The sequence below is a fragment of the Canis lupus genome, chromosome 24 (genome assembly GCF_003254725.2).
Source record: "Canis lupus dingo isolate Sandy chromosome 24, ASM325472v2, whole genome shotgun sequence".
Taxonomy (NCBI): domain Eukaryota; kingdom Metazoa; phylum Chordata; class Mammalia; order Carnivora; family Canidae; genus Canis; species Canis lupus.
The window spans coordinates 19,310,850-19,324,566 of NC_064266.1; the positions used below are offsets into that span (position 1 = coordinate 19,310,850).

The 13,717-nt window shown below is 49.6% G+C and overlaps 2 long non-coding RNA genes across 6 annotated transcripts in view; one reads left to right on the plus strand and one right to left on the minus strand.

Moving 5' to 3' along the window:
• LOC112673704 (uncharacterized) overlaps positions 1–13,717 on the plus strand; it is a 92,874-nt gene that overhangs the window by 32,046 nt on the left and 47,111 nt on the right. Inside the window, exon 1 of one of the 5 annotated variants that reach the window (XR_004809229.2) lies at positions 9,741–9,963. The exons of 3 other annotated variants lie outside the window; for them this stretch is intronic. This is a non-coding gene — a long non-coding RNA (uncharacterized LOC112673704). Of the gene's footprint in view, positions 1–9,740; positions 9,964–13,717 lie in introns of those variants that run through there. One more of the 5 variants, XR_007405429.1, reaches the window with a different exon arrangement.
• LOC125753478 (uncharacterized) overlaps positions 1–13,717 on the minus strand; it is a 77,040-nt gene that overhangs the window by 21,878 nt on the left and 41,445 nt on the right. The gene's annotated exons all lie outside the window — the stretch shown is intronic.

Genomic DNA, 13,717 nt, shown 5'->3' on the forward strand with positions numbered 1-13,717 from the left:
CGGGGATGAATAATTAAAGAACCATCAGGCGCCAACAGCTTGACGAGGGGGTTGTTGTGTAGCTGGCAATGCTGTGTCCCAGCCCAACTCTGCTTTTGGGTGGAGGCCTTTTATTTCTGATGGTTGTTCTGTGGCGCCCAGAGCAACAAATGCTGATGGCAGAGGGACCTGCTTTGATTGTTCTGGTGACAGAAGACATACCTTGAGGGGGCCATTGCAACCAGACTGACCAAGGTTCAAAACTTGTTGCCTCTGGGACATGGGTGGCTGGGTGATCTTGGGGAAGTCTCTACTTAGTTTTTTTTTTTTTTTTCTTTTAAGATTTATTTATTTATTTATTTATTCATTCATTCATTCATTCATTCATTCATGCATGCATGCATGAGAGACACAGGCAGAGGGAGAAGCAGGCTCCCCAAGGGGAGCCCAATGCAGGACCCGATCCCAGGACTCGAGGATCATGCCCTGAGCTGAAGGCAGACGCTCAGCTACTGAGCCACCCAGGCGTCCCTCTACTTAGTTCTTTGTTTCTTCTGTAAAATCAATCCCTACTGTGCAGGGTCACTGAGGGGTGGAGTTAGATAATGTTAACTGTAAAGAGCTTTACAAAGGTGAGGGGTGGTATCAAGAGGAACACATCTGCTGGCTTGCTTCTTGTCTGCCTCTCCGCGAGACCTGGCTAGCTTTGTCCACCTGTGAGCACCTGAACCTTGGCATGCCCTCAATTAATATTTGTTTAGTAGTCAAACGAAGGGTAGAGATATCAGATAATTGTGGGCCAAGTCAAATGTGGTGCCTGGAGGTCCAAGTTTCTGGATACTTGGTACCCTGGAATTTTCACGTCAGTGGGTTCAGGGCAAGACTCCATTCCTTACAATTCTCCTGCACGTTCACACCAGGTGGTCTGGTGGCTGGTGACAGTGTGGCCTGAGGGGCAATTAATTGCTCAGGAGTCTTTTCTGAGCTCTGTTCCAGGCAGAGGCCTAATGCTGTTGCATTTGGGGAGAGACAGGAAGGGGAAAGGAGTGACCCCTGGGAGGCGGTGGGATTCCATAGAGCATGGGCTTGGAGTCACGCAGGCCTGCGGGGCCATCTCATTCCCACCATCAGCAAAGTTAGTAATACATTCAGCAGCAAATAACAGGAACCCTGCTATCGAGGCAGAACCTGGTTGGTGCTCGCTGTACTACACGGCAAGAAGTCCAGGGTAGGTCCCCCGGAACCAGCTCTTGCTGATGCCGCAGAGACCGGGGCTCTATTCGCCAGTGTCTTTGCCATCTTCAGCATGTAGCCCTTTGTCCTCATTCCTGGTGCCTCAAAGTTCCAAGATGACTGCCAGGTCTCATGCATTGCATCTTTGTTCCACGGAGGGAGAAGGGAAAGGAGTAAGTACAAAAGAAAAGGCTTTCTTGTTGTGGAGAAATACAGTCTCTGAGGCATCTCCCTTAATCTCATTGATCATATCAGTGTCGCCTGCTACTCATGGCCACAAGGGAATCTGGAAAAATCAGTTGTTTGGCTTTTCTGAAGCTAGTGTGAGAGGAATATTAGCTGTGTGGAAGGCAGCTGCCCACACATGGTTTCTATAGCTCTACAGTGGTTCCCCAAACGCTAATGTCCCCTTTACCCGTGTTTGCTAATGCTTGAACTTCCAGAAAGAAGATCCTTTTCCCACTGACAAAGTAGCTGTCAAGTCATGGGGTGTGTGATCCCCACCCGACCAAGTACCAGCTGCATGCCAGGCACGTTCTGTAACCTAGATGTGCCTCATCTGTGGAATGGGGAGCATGATCCTTCCCCGTGGGGTTGTTTTACGAGGACTTCGAGTTGTGCCTGCCCTATAGCTGGCATTCAAACACATGTAGTTCATAAATTGTTGTTGTTCTTATGATACGCTTGGATAACCCCACTGCCCCTCTCTCGGCTGGTGTCCCCTCCGTAAAGTGAGGGTCTGGAACCCGATGGTCTCTGCAGGCCTCTCCTGGTGGGATTCAGACCGAATCCTATCAGACAGGACATCTTGGGCAGCCTGTGACCATGCCTTCCCCGAGAGCCAGTCCCAGCGCGGAGGGCAGCAGGGTCCTGGTGGGGGTGGTGGGGGAGTCTGAGTGCTGCCCTAGGTTTGCCAAATGTAGGTTCCTCCCTCCCAGGCTTGGCAAGTGGTGCCAGGCAGGGCCTTTCTCTGTCTCTGAGAGGCCTGTGCTGCCTCCCCGCCCCCCCTCCCACCTCAACCTTCTCTCTTCTTGCCACCCTTCTTTCCTTCTCTAAATATCACTTCCTCTTGCTAACTTTCCAGCAGGCCACAACTGTTCTCAGAAGCCAATTTCCTGCCATGGGAGGCCCTGCTTTGTGGAAGGAGTGATGAAGAGGCTCTCAGGGCCCCTCTGTGACCTGGTGTTTGTTTTTTTTTCCCCTGGAAATGGGGCTGAGAAGCCCCTCTGCCTTGTCAAGGGAACTTGTCCCTAACTGGCTGGTGCCCTGAGCAAGCTCCCATTTCTCTCTGGACCTCAGTTTCTCCATCTGTAAAATGTGGCTGCTGAACATCATCGTTTTGAGAACCCTGAATAGACCAGATTTTGATGGCAGGGAGCATTTCTGAGCCTGTGAGGTGGGGGATCTGCAGTGGCATAGGCTGTGGTTGGCACATCAGCCACGCAGACCCTTGATGTGGTACTGAGATTGTCACAGGAAGGGGGCAGATTCGACAGGGCTCCCCCACTTCCTCGGGCAAGCAGCTTTTCTTTGATCTATTTCTTATATCGTCATCCACGAAAGTTTGGCTAGGAAGATCGGACTCCAAAGTTAAAATCAAAAGTTTGAAAGTAATAGCCAATGCTTTAAACTTATATGCTATAAACTTGTCATGTGCCAGATACTCTGCTAAATACTCTTCCCACATATTAATTTGTGTAATCTTACAGCCATGCAATGAGAGGGCCTATTACTAGTTCTGTTCTAAATGCAAGGACACAGAGCTAAAAGAAGCTTAGTAACCTGCCCAAGGTCAGAGGGCAAAGGAGGTAGGCTTTGAACCTAGGCAGTCTGACTCCTCACTTCTATTTTCTCCCCAAGAAAGCTGCTGCTTTAGCTCATACTCTGTCTCCCCATCTGGTGTTGGAAACTCTGCTACAGCATTCCCCTGAATTCATTGTCCTGCCTTAGCTTGCACACCTGCAAGCACGGGGAGCTTACTACCTCCCTGGGGATTGGTAGTCACCTGGACCAATTTAAAAACTCTAGCCCAAGTTTGTGGACTCCTTAATAAGTCCGCAGGGCTCAGAATGGTTTCCTGGGAAACAAGAGCAATTCACTCAGCCCCCAGGGATCTGCTGTGGCCTGGACTGCAGATGGAGAAATTTAGAAGGAGCCAACGTGCCTCATGTTCAGGGGCCAAGGGACAGGGTGTGGGGTGGACATCGGAGTGATGCCTCAGAGACTGTGCTCTAGGTAATTTCCCTTGCTGGCCTTGAATCTCGTCTCTGGAAAATGACACTTACAATACAGCCTTGTCTGTAAGGCTGCCATGAGGCTTAAACCGGAGAGTCCACATTAGGTGCCCGGCTTGTAGGTTGCATGGAAACACTGTTAGCTGGTATCTTGGCATCATCCTCCTTGCTACCACCATCTACAGCATCTGTCTTCTTACTCTGGAATTTAGCAATCACCTTGGTCAGTGACTTGATCATAGACCTAATGAGGTCAGGAACTTGATTCTTGGGTCTAAACAGTCCTCTTTGGCACACAAGGATACAGAGTCCCAGAGAAGGGTAGGGTCTTCTGTAAAGCCTGAGGCTAGTCAGTGGCAGAAGGAAACAGTCCCATGGTGCTCTCAGGGTCCCAAAGTGAGAGGCAGTTGGTCAGTCCCATTTGACTCTCTTGGAAATGTGAAGTCAGAAATCAGAAGCAGACCCAGTGGGATGGGGAGGCTGGCTCATGGGCACTTGGTTCTAGAAACAGCAGGGAGTTACCTCTAGAAGCACAGCATAGGTGAGTTGACCAGGTGTCCAAATCCAAACACTTAGATGTGTTGTCTGTCTAGGGATTTCTATGCTCCACCTGGGTGTGAGGCACAGTTGGGAGGGGTGTAGCCAGACTGGGCAGCAACCGTAGACTTTCTGGAATATGTTTAGGTGGCTTGGGGACACAAGGGGCAAGACACCTGGGACTCAGGAAGTACATGTAGGCTTGAATCCCAGCTTTTCCACTAACTTGCTGGTGACCACTCTGAGCCTGTCTCCTCATCTAGAAGAGAGTTTGTTGAAAAGATTAAATGTGACAATAACAGCTGACTAGCTAGAAACCTGGGATTTATTTTAACTATATTTTAAAATGAGGAGATTTGCGATCCAAATCCAGTTTGCTTCTGTCTTTCAAGTAATCAGGAAGATCCAGCCACCTTGAACTGCTTTCTCAAGATGTTGAGCTGAGCATCTCGGACCTAGAACTGGGCAGAGGAGCATGTGCTCTCAGGTTTGTCAATCCATCCCTTGACTGCAGGCAGGCCAGAGGTCAGCTGGTCCAGCCCTCCACCCCAGCAAACCTGCCCCGGGCCACCGAGTCAGCTGCCGGGGTTCGAGGAGGAGAGATCCCTGGGAGAAGGAAATCCCCCCACTCCTGGAGGTGTTTGCTCAGGGCTGCTACAGGATGAATATTTCCTTTCATAATGTGGCTAATCATTTTCCCCTCCAGGCAGGAATGCAGGCTGTCCCAAGCTCCTGTAGCAGCGGTGCCCTGTGGGCTCTTAATCAATGTTACATGGTAATTAATAATAGATCCTCCGGCTCCAGCGCCATCACTCCCAGCTCTCCTCTCCCTCTGACAAGCTGGCATCTTCCCCTTCAGATGAGGCCAAAATCAAAGGCCTCAAATGTGAGCCAAACACTTTTCCTCCAGGAGCTTGTGGGGAAGAACCAGGAAAGCTGGAGCCCCTGCCAGGTCGGGTACTGGAGGAGATTCTCACTCTGCCCTCACTAAGACCCTACTGAATGACTAGCCCATCTTTAGGGACGGAGCAACAGTCAGGGGCTTCTGTTCACTGATCCCTGGGTTCTGACACTCTAGGCACACACTGTTGTGACTCAATCGGTCTGCAGCTGACAGAGATTCAACATGTCTAACAAGTTCCCAATGCTGCTGCTGATCCAGGGACTGGACTTTGAGAACCGCTGATTTATTTAACTAATTCTCATCCAGAGCAAGTTAGTGCCAGACACAGGGTATACAGCTATGAATAATGCAAATATAGCACTGCCCTCTCATTGGGTGGCATCCACCTAGCACATCATCACGTGGTGGGTAGGGAAGTAAGCTCTAGAATTCAGGTTCTTCTGGTGATGCAATGATTCTGGGCAATGCAGCTGACTCTTTGGGGCCTCAGCCTCTGCAGCTGTCTAATGGAAATAGGTCTACCTCCTGCCTCAGATGGTCCACTTGAGGGTTAAATGAAGAATGTAAAAATATGTGCTCAGAAATGTTAGTTATAGTAATAATAACGTGCCATTAATAATTATGCTATTATTATTGTCGTTGGGTCATTGTCCAAGCTCATATAGCTAGGTCCTGAGGGGATTGGGATTCGTTTATTTACTCACTAATTCATTTGACACTTGGGTCTTAAACACCAGGTATGCACCAAGTGTTGGAAACACAGGTGAACCCCAAAGCTGAACTCCCTACTATCACAGAGCCCACTGTTTTGTCATTAGCAAATACATACAGAAGACAGGTGGTAAGTGCTATGAAGAGAAATCAAGCAGGGTAGGGCAGGGCATAGATATTGGGGTTGGAGTTATGGGCAAGTGATGCTCTTTTATGTAGAGGAGTCAACTGAGGCCCCTCTGGTAAGGGGAGTTTGGAGCAGAGCCAACTGGGGAGTTAGAATAAGCCAGTAGAGGTCAGTGGGGCATTTCAGTCAGAGGGCACAGCGTATGCAAAGGCAAGGTAAGGTTTGTGCATGTATCTCATCTGGATGTCTGATGGCATTGTCTCTCTCCTCTCCTCTCCCATCCCCTCCCTCCCATCCCCTCCTTCCCTTCCCCTCCTCCTCTTTCCCCTCCCCCTCCTGTCTTTTCCTCCCTTCCCTTCCCTTCTCCCCTCCCTCCCCTCCCCTTTGCTGGAGGACCAGAGGTGCCACATCCTTGTGTCCCAGCACTGTCTGGCCTGGTCATAGGCACCACCAGCTTCCAACTTGGCTGGGCCCTCAGTGACCTTGCACAAATCACTTCCCTCTCTGAGCCCCATTTGACTTAACTGCAAACTGGGGACAATCATCTCACACCTCAGGTTGTGCCCAGGGGCAGAGGAGCTCTAGGTTGGGAAACTGACTTGAAAGCTGGACCTTTAGTAGGTGCTCAGGGAATGGGGGTCATCACTACTATTCCCCCTCCCCTGTCCCCACCTCCACCCGCCCAGCTCAGTGAGACCCAGGAATCCAGGTGGAAGCTCAGGCCCAGAATTCTCACTTAGCCAGGGACCGCATCTTATTTGCATAGATTTGCATAAGGCCTGGAATGGTGCGTACCTCCTCTTGTCTTTAGTTCCTGTAAGCTTACGTCAGCATTTAAAAATAGGGTGTTGATCTTCCCCTTTCCCCACCACTCCCTTTGCCTGTTGAAAGAATTTCAAGCTATTAATCAAATATGCCAGGTTTGGAAGCTTGTTTTTATTTTGGCCCAGTGCAGAAAGGGTCACCGGCTCTCGGAAGCCCTTGATTATCTGCTTTACTGGAGGGGAGATGACAGCAATGATCTCATGCAGTGGAGGGTCCTGGAAGCTTTTAAAAGAAGAGTCAATTTTGTTCTTTCTGCTTACAAAAGTAGAACATATAGGCAAAATGGGAAAATAGAGAACAGCAGGAAAAATCCGCCCCCTGCCCCAAAGTAGTCAGAGTAACCCCAACCAGGCACAACTGCTGTTAACATCTCAGTCTATTTCTTTCCTCACTGCTGCAATCTTTGTGTAACTGAGATTATACCATATATATAAGATGGTGTGACTGGCTTTCTTAGTAACAAACATTATGTGTATTTCCTTTTGCTATTATCAACTTTGTAAGCATCATTTTCACATCCGTGTAATATTCCATCAAACAGTTTCTTAATCTTTCCCTTGTGTTAAGGCATTTAGATTTGTTCTGTTTTTTGGCTATGGTATATCTGGCTGTGATGATAATGTTTGTGTTCTTGGCTTTTTCTCTTCTTATTTTGGAGTATTTTCTCAGGAGAGACCCCAGAATGACTGGGACGGAAAGGGGAGTATGTTTAGGGCTCTGGATAGATTTTTCTGAACCCCAACGATATCTGGAATGAAGGATGTGCTTTTGTGTTGGCGTTGCTAAAGGCCTCTGAAATCAGTCCTACAACAGCCCTGGGACACCCTGAGATGGGGGCAAAAGAGGCAGTGGCTGCCTTCTGCAGCCTGCCATTTGGCATGTGGCTCCTGGTACCCTGCTCGAACAGGGAGCACTCGACCCCCTGCTGGAGTGGATAAAGGCTTGGATAATCTGCTTTCTCACAAACATCCAGGGGGCAGTCTGTGTTTAAGAAGTCTTTGGGATTCAATGAAACATGAACCATGCCTTCCAGGCTGTGTCTCTTGCCCACACAAGTCCAAGTTTGCAAAAAACAGCTCGGCCTTGTGTCAGTTAGAAATGCCTTTGGCTTAAACAAATACGAATTTCTAATTTCGTACTGAAGATAGCAGTCCAGGGCCTACGCAGCTGCCTGGCGATGCTGTCTAGGCCTTGGGACCTGTCCTTCTGTCCTGCCATCTCTAGCATGGTGGTGTTAGCTTTCAATTGCTGCCTCATGGTCCCAAGAGGGCTGCTGCACCTCTAAGGCATCAGATCCTCATTCTGGGTTTGATGAAGAAGGAATGGTAACAGGGCAAAAGGGCATACCAGCCTGGTCTGTTCTTTATATCAGAAAGGCGAAAGTTTTGCTAGAAGCCCCACCCAGCAGGTATTTGTTTGCATCTCATTAGCGAAACAAGTCTTACAGCCATTCCTGAACCAACTGTGAGTGAAGAGGATTACATGGCTTTTGGACAAATCAAGATTTACATGCAGGGCTCTGGAAGGGCCCTAACCATCCTCAGGATCTTAGCAGGAAGAAATGGGGTGGGGGTAGGTGGGATGAGGGGACATCGCCATAGGCTTTGTAGAAAACACGACGACTTCATCCTTGGTGGGCTTTCCAGGCGTTCCTCTTGCCCGGTGATTGGCTCAGGGATGAGCACTGAATCTAAATAGGGCCAGGACTTGCAGTCCATAGAGAAGGCTTCTCTTGCTCTGTGAAGTGTGTGCTCAAATGGGGTGGCCAGAACTCCTGCAGCCATTTGTTGCCATGAGGGAAGTCAGACGCGAGGGGATTCCCCAGCAACGGGGCTGAGCCCTTGATGTAACTGTACCTGAGGCCCTCATGGCTTCGAGACTTTTCAGTCACAAAAGCTAGCACACTCTTTTTGTTGTATAGACTAGCTCGATTGAGGTTTTTGATGTAACACACAGCCTGCTAACCAATAGACATGCAAACAGGAACTTGGAAAAAAAGTGTGTGGTTAAATAAGTCTGAAGAACCAGATCAGGCAAAGTTTGACAAACTTTTTTTCGCCTGAGTGAGATTCTTTTATGTGCTAATATGTAACGCGAAGCTTCACAAGGGGGACGATCTTACACAGAATTTCCAAGACCTATGTCCCCAGAATCCTTTTATCGGTGGACATGGGACATTACTGAGAAATGCTGTCAAGCCTACCCTTGACCCCAACAACCTTGGCTTTTAACTTGCGATGAGACACAACAGTCAATGTAGACAGTGTGGGGGGAAGAGTTGAGAGAGGGTGAAGGTTTCAGTTCCCCAAATTTCTCCTCAAACCGTCTGTGAGTTTCCTCCTAAGGGAGGCCCAAAGTTGAGCAGGGTAGACACAAATGCCCATTGGAATTGGGTGCAAAGGACATTCTGAGAATGAGAGCCTCTGCTGGGCAAGGGAGGTAGAGATGACCCGGCTCCTGTCCTAGGGGTGCTCTCTGCCCTTCCAGGTAGCTTCAGGGGAGGGGGACAAAGACCATTGTTGTCTGGCCTGTGAAAGGGGATAGAATCAGATTGTCAGTGAGGCACTTGCCAGCTATCTCTAGGCCACAGGTAGGGGTTGAGTGGAGGATGAGCCTTGGTGAGCACTTACGCAGTGCCAGCCCTCCTGTGGCATCCTGGAGAGAGTGAGATGAATAAGACACTTAACCCTGCCCTCTAGGAAGCCATGGTCTATAGGTGGTTGTGTGTGTGTGTGTGTGTGTGTGTATGTGTGTGTGTGTGGTGTATAACTATGAACAGGCAATTGGAGATGAAAAAAAAATAGGTTTTAACCTATTTATTCACCTCTTTCTTTCTTTCTTTCTTTCTTTCTTTCTTTCTTTCTTTCTTTCTCTCTCTCTCTCTCTCTTTCTTTCTTTCTTTCTTCTTCTTTCTCTCTCTCTCTTTTTCTTTCTTTTTTTAATATTTTATTTATTTCTTTGAGAGAGAGAGAGAACCCAAGAAGGGGAAGGGGTAGAGGGAGAGGGAAAGGAAGAAGCAGACTCCTGCTGAACAGGGAGCCTGACAACATGAGGCTCAATCAGGACTTGGGCCAAAGGCAGACACTTCACCAACTGAGCCAGCCAGGCGTCCCTGTTCACATCTTTCTAGTTACAATTAGTCCTAGGATGCCATGATCCCAAGGCTGGATCTGGGCTCAGTAGCAAAGCGTGTCCTGATTGCTTAGTGAGGTCTGCCATGGCCAGTGGGGAGGGGCATGTGTGCCCTATTCATCCTTGTAATGCAGTGTGAATCAATGAAGAGGAGGGCACACTGGGGCTGTGGGAGCCAGAAGCAGCAGCCAGCCAGCAGGTGGTTAAGGAAGGCCCTTCTGGAGAGGAGAGCATTGATGTTGGACGTGATGGATGAATGGAAGTTTGCCCGATATCTAAAGGTAGGAAGAGGACTCCACGCTGTTGTATTTTTCAGAAAGGCCCCTCTGCTGTTCTGAGTGGGGTGGACGGAAAAGGATGGGATGGATGCAGAGGCCCCAGCAAGGAGCCCTTGGGAGCCAGCCAGGTGGAGGGCAGGGGCCCTGAGCAGAGCTTGGGCAGTGCAGTGCAGTGCAGGAGAGGGAGGGGTGGGGAATCTTGCAGGAGGTGGGTTGTCTAGGAGAGGGTGCTTCCTCTCCCCACAAGGACTCAGCGGGTGAGATGGGGCCACCTGGTGCTGCAGGGACCAGCTTCTCCAGTCGAATCTGCTGTTGACCTTTGCTGATTGGGAGTAAACAAATGATTCAACCTCACAGCGGAGGGGCTGACAGAGCAGACCTGGGCCTGCCACCTGTCCTGGGCTGCCTGGGAGCCAGGAGCCTGCCCCATCTTCCAGAGATGGAAGGTCACTGGTAGCTCGCCACCTAGCAGGATCAATGAGATTCCCCCAACAGGAGGGGCCAGGTGGGCAGCTTCTCTGGGTGGGGGTCCCTCACAAAGCTTCCTAGGTGTTGATTAGCCCTAATAACAGCAATGGTAGCAATTACGATTCTCCCAACATCAGCCCCATCTTCAAAGTGCACCCCAAATCCCAAACCTGCCATGGCCTCCACTGCCATTACCTCCACTCCAGGTGCCATAATTGTACCTAGAAGTCTCTGGGACACTTCCCACTGGCCTCCCTGTTTCACCTGGTCCCCTCCTGTCTGTTCTCCACATAATAATCAGACGGATCCCATTGAAACAGAAGTTTTGTCATGTGAGTCCTCTGGCTAAAATCTTCCAAAGTCTCCCATTTCCTTCACAGTTGAAGTCAAAATCCTTACATGATCATCTGCCTCCGGCCTGGTGGCTCTCATCTCCCCATTTACCTCTCTGACCTTATTTTCCATTCTTGATCACTCAGTTCTGGCTACCCTGGCCTTCCAGATGTCCCACTAATGCTGTGAGCACTCATGCTCCAGGACCTTTGCACCAGCTGCTCTTCTGCCCCGAATGCTCTTCCAGATAATCACAAGGTTCCTTCCATTACTTCCAGTCTTTGCTCAAATCACCTTATTGAGGCCTTTCCCAAATACCCTTCTAAAAGTGCATCTCCCCTTCTCTCCCTGACGCCCTTCTGAATTTTTTCTGCATAGGATAGAACACCTATACATGCTATATGTTTTACTTATTTATTATTAGTCTGACTCACCTCTCAGACGTGTGCTCCATGAGGGCAGGAACCTCTATTCTTTTGCTCACATTGTGATCCTAGTACCAAGAACACTGTCAGGCACATCTTTTTCTTATTTTTTTTTTAAGAAGGTCAATCTCATCTTAAGTATTTTTTTTAAGATTTTATTTATTTATTCATGAGAGACATACAGAGAGAAGTAGAGACACAGGCATAGGGAGAAGCAGGCCCCATGCAGGGAGCCTGATGAGGGACTCCATCCCAGGACTCCGGGATCATACCCTGTGCTGAAGGCAGATGCTCAACTGGTGAGCCACCCAGGCGTCCCCTGTCTGGTACATCTTAACAGTGCAATACATATTTGCTGGGTGAGTGAGGGACTGACCCTACTGGCCAGCACGTAGCTGGCACTGGGCTTCAACCATCTTAAAAAATCTAGGAAGCCTGCACCATGAATTTTTACTCTCCTTTTCACTTTCCAGTTTGGAGAATTTCTCATGACCCATCACCAAGTTCACTTTCCTCTCTTAGGTCCAGTCTACTGATAACTTCATCAAAAGAACACTTCCTCTCTGATACTGTATTTTTTTTTTTCAGCATAGTTCTGGAATTTTTAGTCAGCTTTTTGCCCACCATCTTTTCCCTTTGTCTTCCTAAACTCCCCATCTGTTTGTGCATGTTGTCCACCTTTTCCACTGGATCTTTCCATTGTTTTTTTTCCAGATCTTTTAAAGTCCTTGTTTGCCAATAGAGGATCATTTATTGAATACTATATATTAAACACTGGGCTAATAACTTGGATCTCTTCAGCACATTGATTTAGATGAGAAGCTTGAGGTTTGATAACAGGAGGTGCCTTGCCCCCGGGGCCCCTGGCCAGAAAGCAAGGGCATTGGGGTTCCAGCCCCAGACTGGCTGCAGAGCTTTTGTTCTACCCGGCTCCCTCAGTCCACCTTCAGCCATGAGCTCCTGGAGGCCTGGACTCAGCTTACCAATCTATCCACAAAGAAGGATCCAGGTGGCCTGTCCCCATGGCACCTCAGTGTGGCCAGGTCTCTGAAGAGTGAAGCCGGCTGAGTCCAGCCCCTCTGCTTGGCCCCACAGACCCCCACCATCTGGCCCCATCCTCCTTCCCCTCCCATTCCCAGGGCTTCCCAGCAGGGCACCAAGCTGGTCCCCTCTTCTGCCAGAATCACTTGCCACCTTTTTCTCAGCCTCCTCAGCCCACTCCAAACCTTGTTCTCCGTCTCTCTCATTCACTGATTCATTCATTTCACAGAAATTTAATCGGTAAATGTAACTCATCTATTTAACTCAGAGTGCCTGATGCAGGGCCTGGCACCTAATTGCAGCTTCTGGAGCCTGACAACTAGGGTCAAATCCTGGTATTTTACTTACTAGCTGTGTGATTTAAATAAGCAATTCATCTCTCTGTGCCTCAGTTTCCACATCTGTAAAGTGGGGACAATGGGAGGACCTATCCCAGAAAGCTGCTGTGAAGAATCAGCAGGTCGGGCTATGTTTGAGTGTAGACCAGGGCCTGGCACTCAGCCAGTTCACAGTGTCTCAGATTGAATGCTGATACATGGGGACTCAGAGGTGGCTCAGACATGGCCCTGCCCTCTGAGATCTCCCAATCCTAGGAGCATCGGAGCATAAACCCCAGCCCTGGGGCCAGGGCTAGTGATGGCTCCAGCAGAGGCCCGTGGCAGCCCAGCGAGGGGCACCTCCTTTGCCTGCCTGTCTAGCCGCTTGGCCATTCTGAGGGACTGAGGCACTGGGCTGTGAAAAGTCCAGCTGGCCAGGCCATGGAGGGAGCCCCCGCATGCCAGTCCTTCCCTCGGCCCCCATCCCAGCCGGCACATTTGCTCTCAGAGTCCAGAGAGGAGACCAAGCCCTACAAACACAAAGCTAGAACTGAGGCTGTGCCTGTGGACAGACACACAGACGGGCTCACTTACATTCAGACAGGCAGACGTCTGCAGACAGATCCCTAACTAACGACAGCTCACACATTGCTCTTTGCATGTGCTGGGCACCGTCCCAGCATCTCACTTATATTAATTTATTGGATCCTCACAACAACCTTATGAAATATGTCTTATTAATATCCCCATTTCTCTGATGGGGGAAGTGAGGCAGAGAAGGGTTAGGTGATTTGTTTTAAGTCATACTAAGTAAGTGGTGGAACCTAGACTCCATCCCAGGAATCATGCTGTGGAGACAGTGGCTCACTGTTGCACATGACCTTGAGGCCCCCACGCAGTGACACACTCTCCGCTTTAGACACGTGGACACATAACATGCCCCGTGACAGACACTGTGGCCATTCCGGGATGCACAACCACAAGGGCAAGACAGGAGCGCCCACGCTCACTCACACTCACCTGGATGTGGGGTGCTAACTAAGTAAACCACCACTTCACTCCAGACCCCTCCCTGGCCGGGTGCAGCATATGTGCTCACACACACACTCAGAACACACGCTGCGTGCCCAGGCACCTGGGTCCCCCGCCCCCACCCGGTCAACACACACAGAC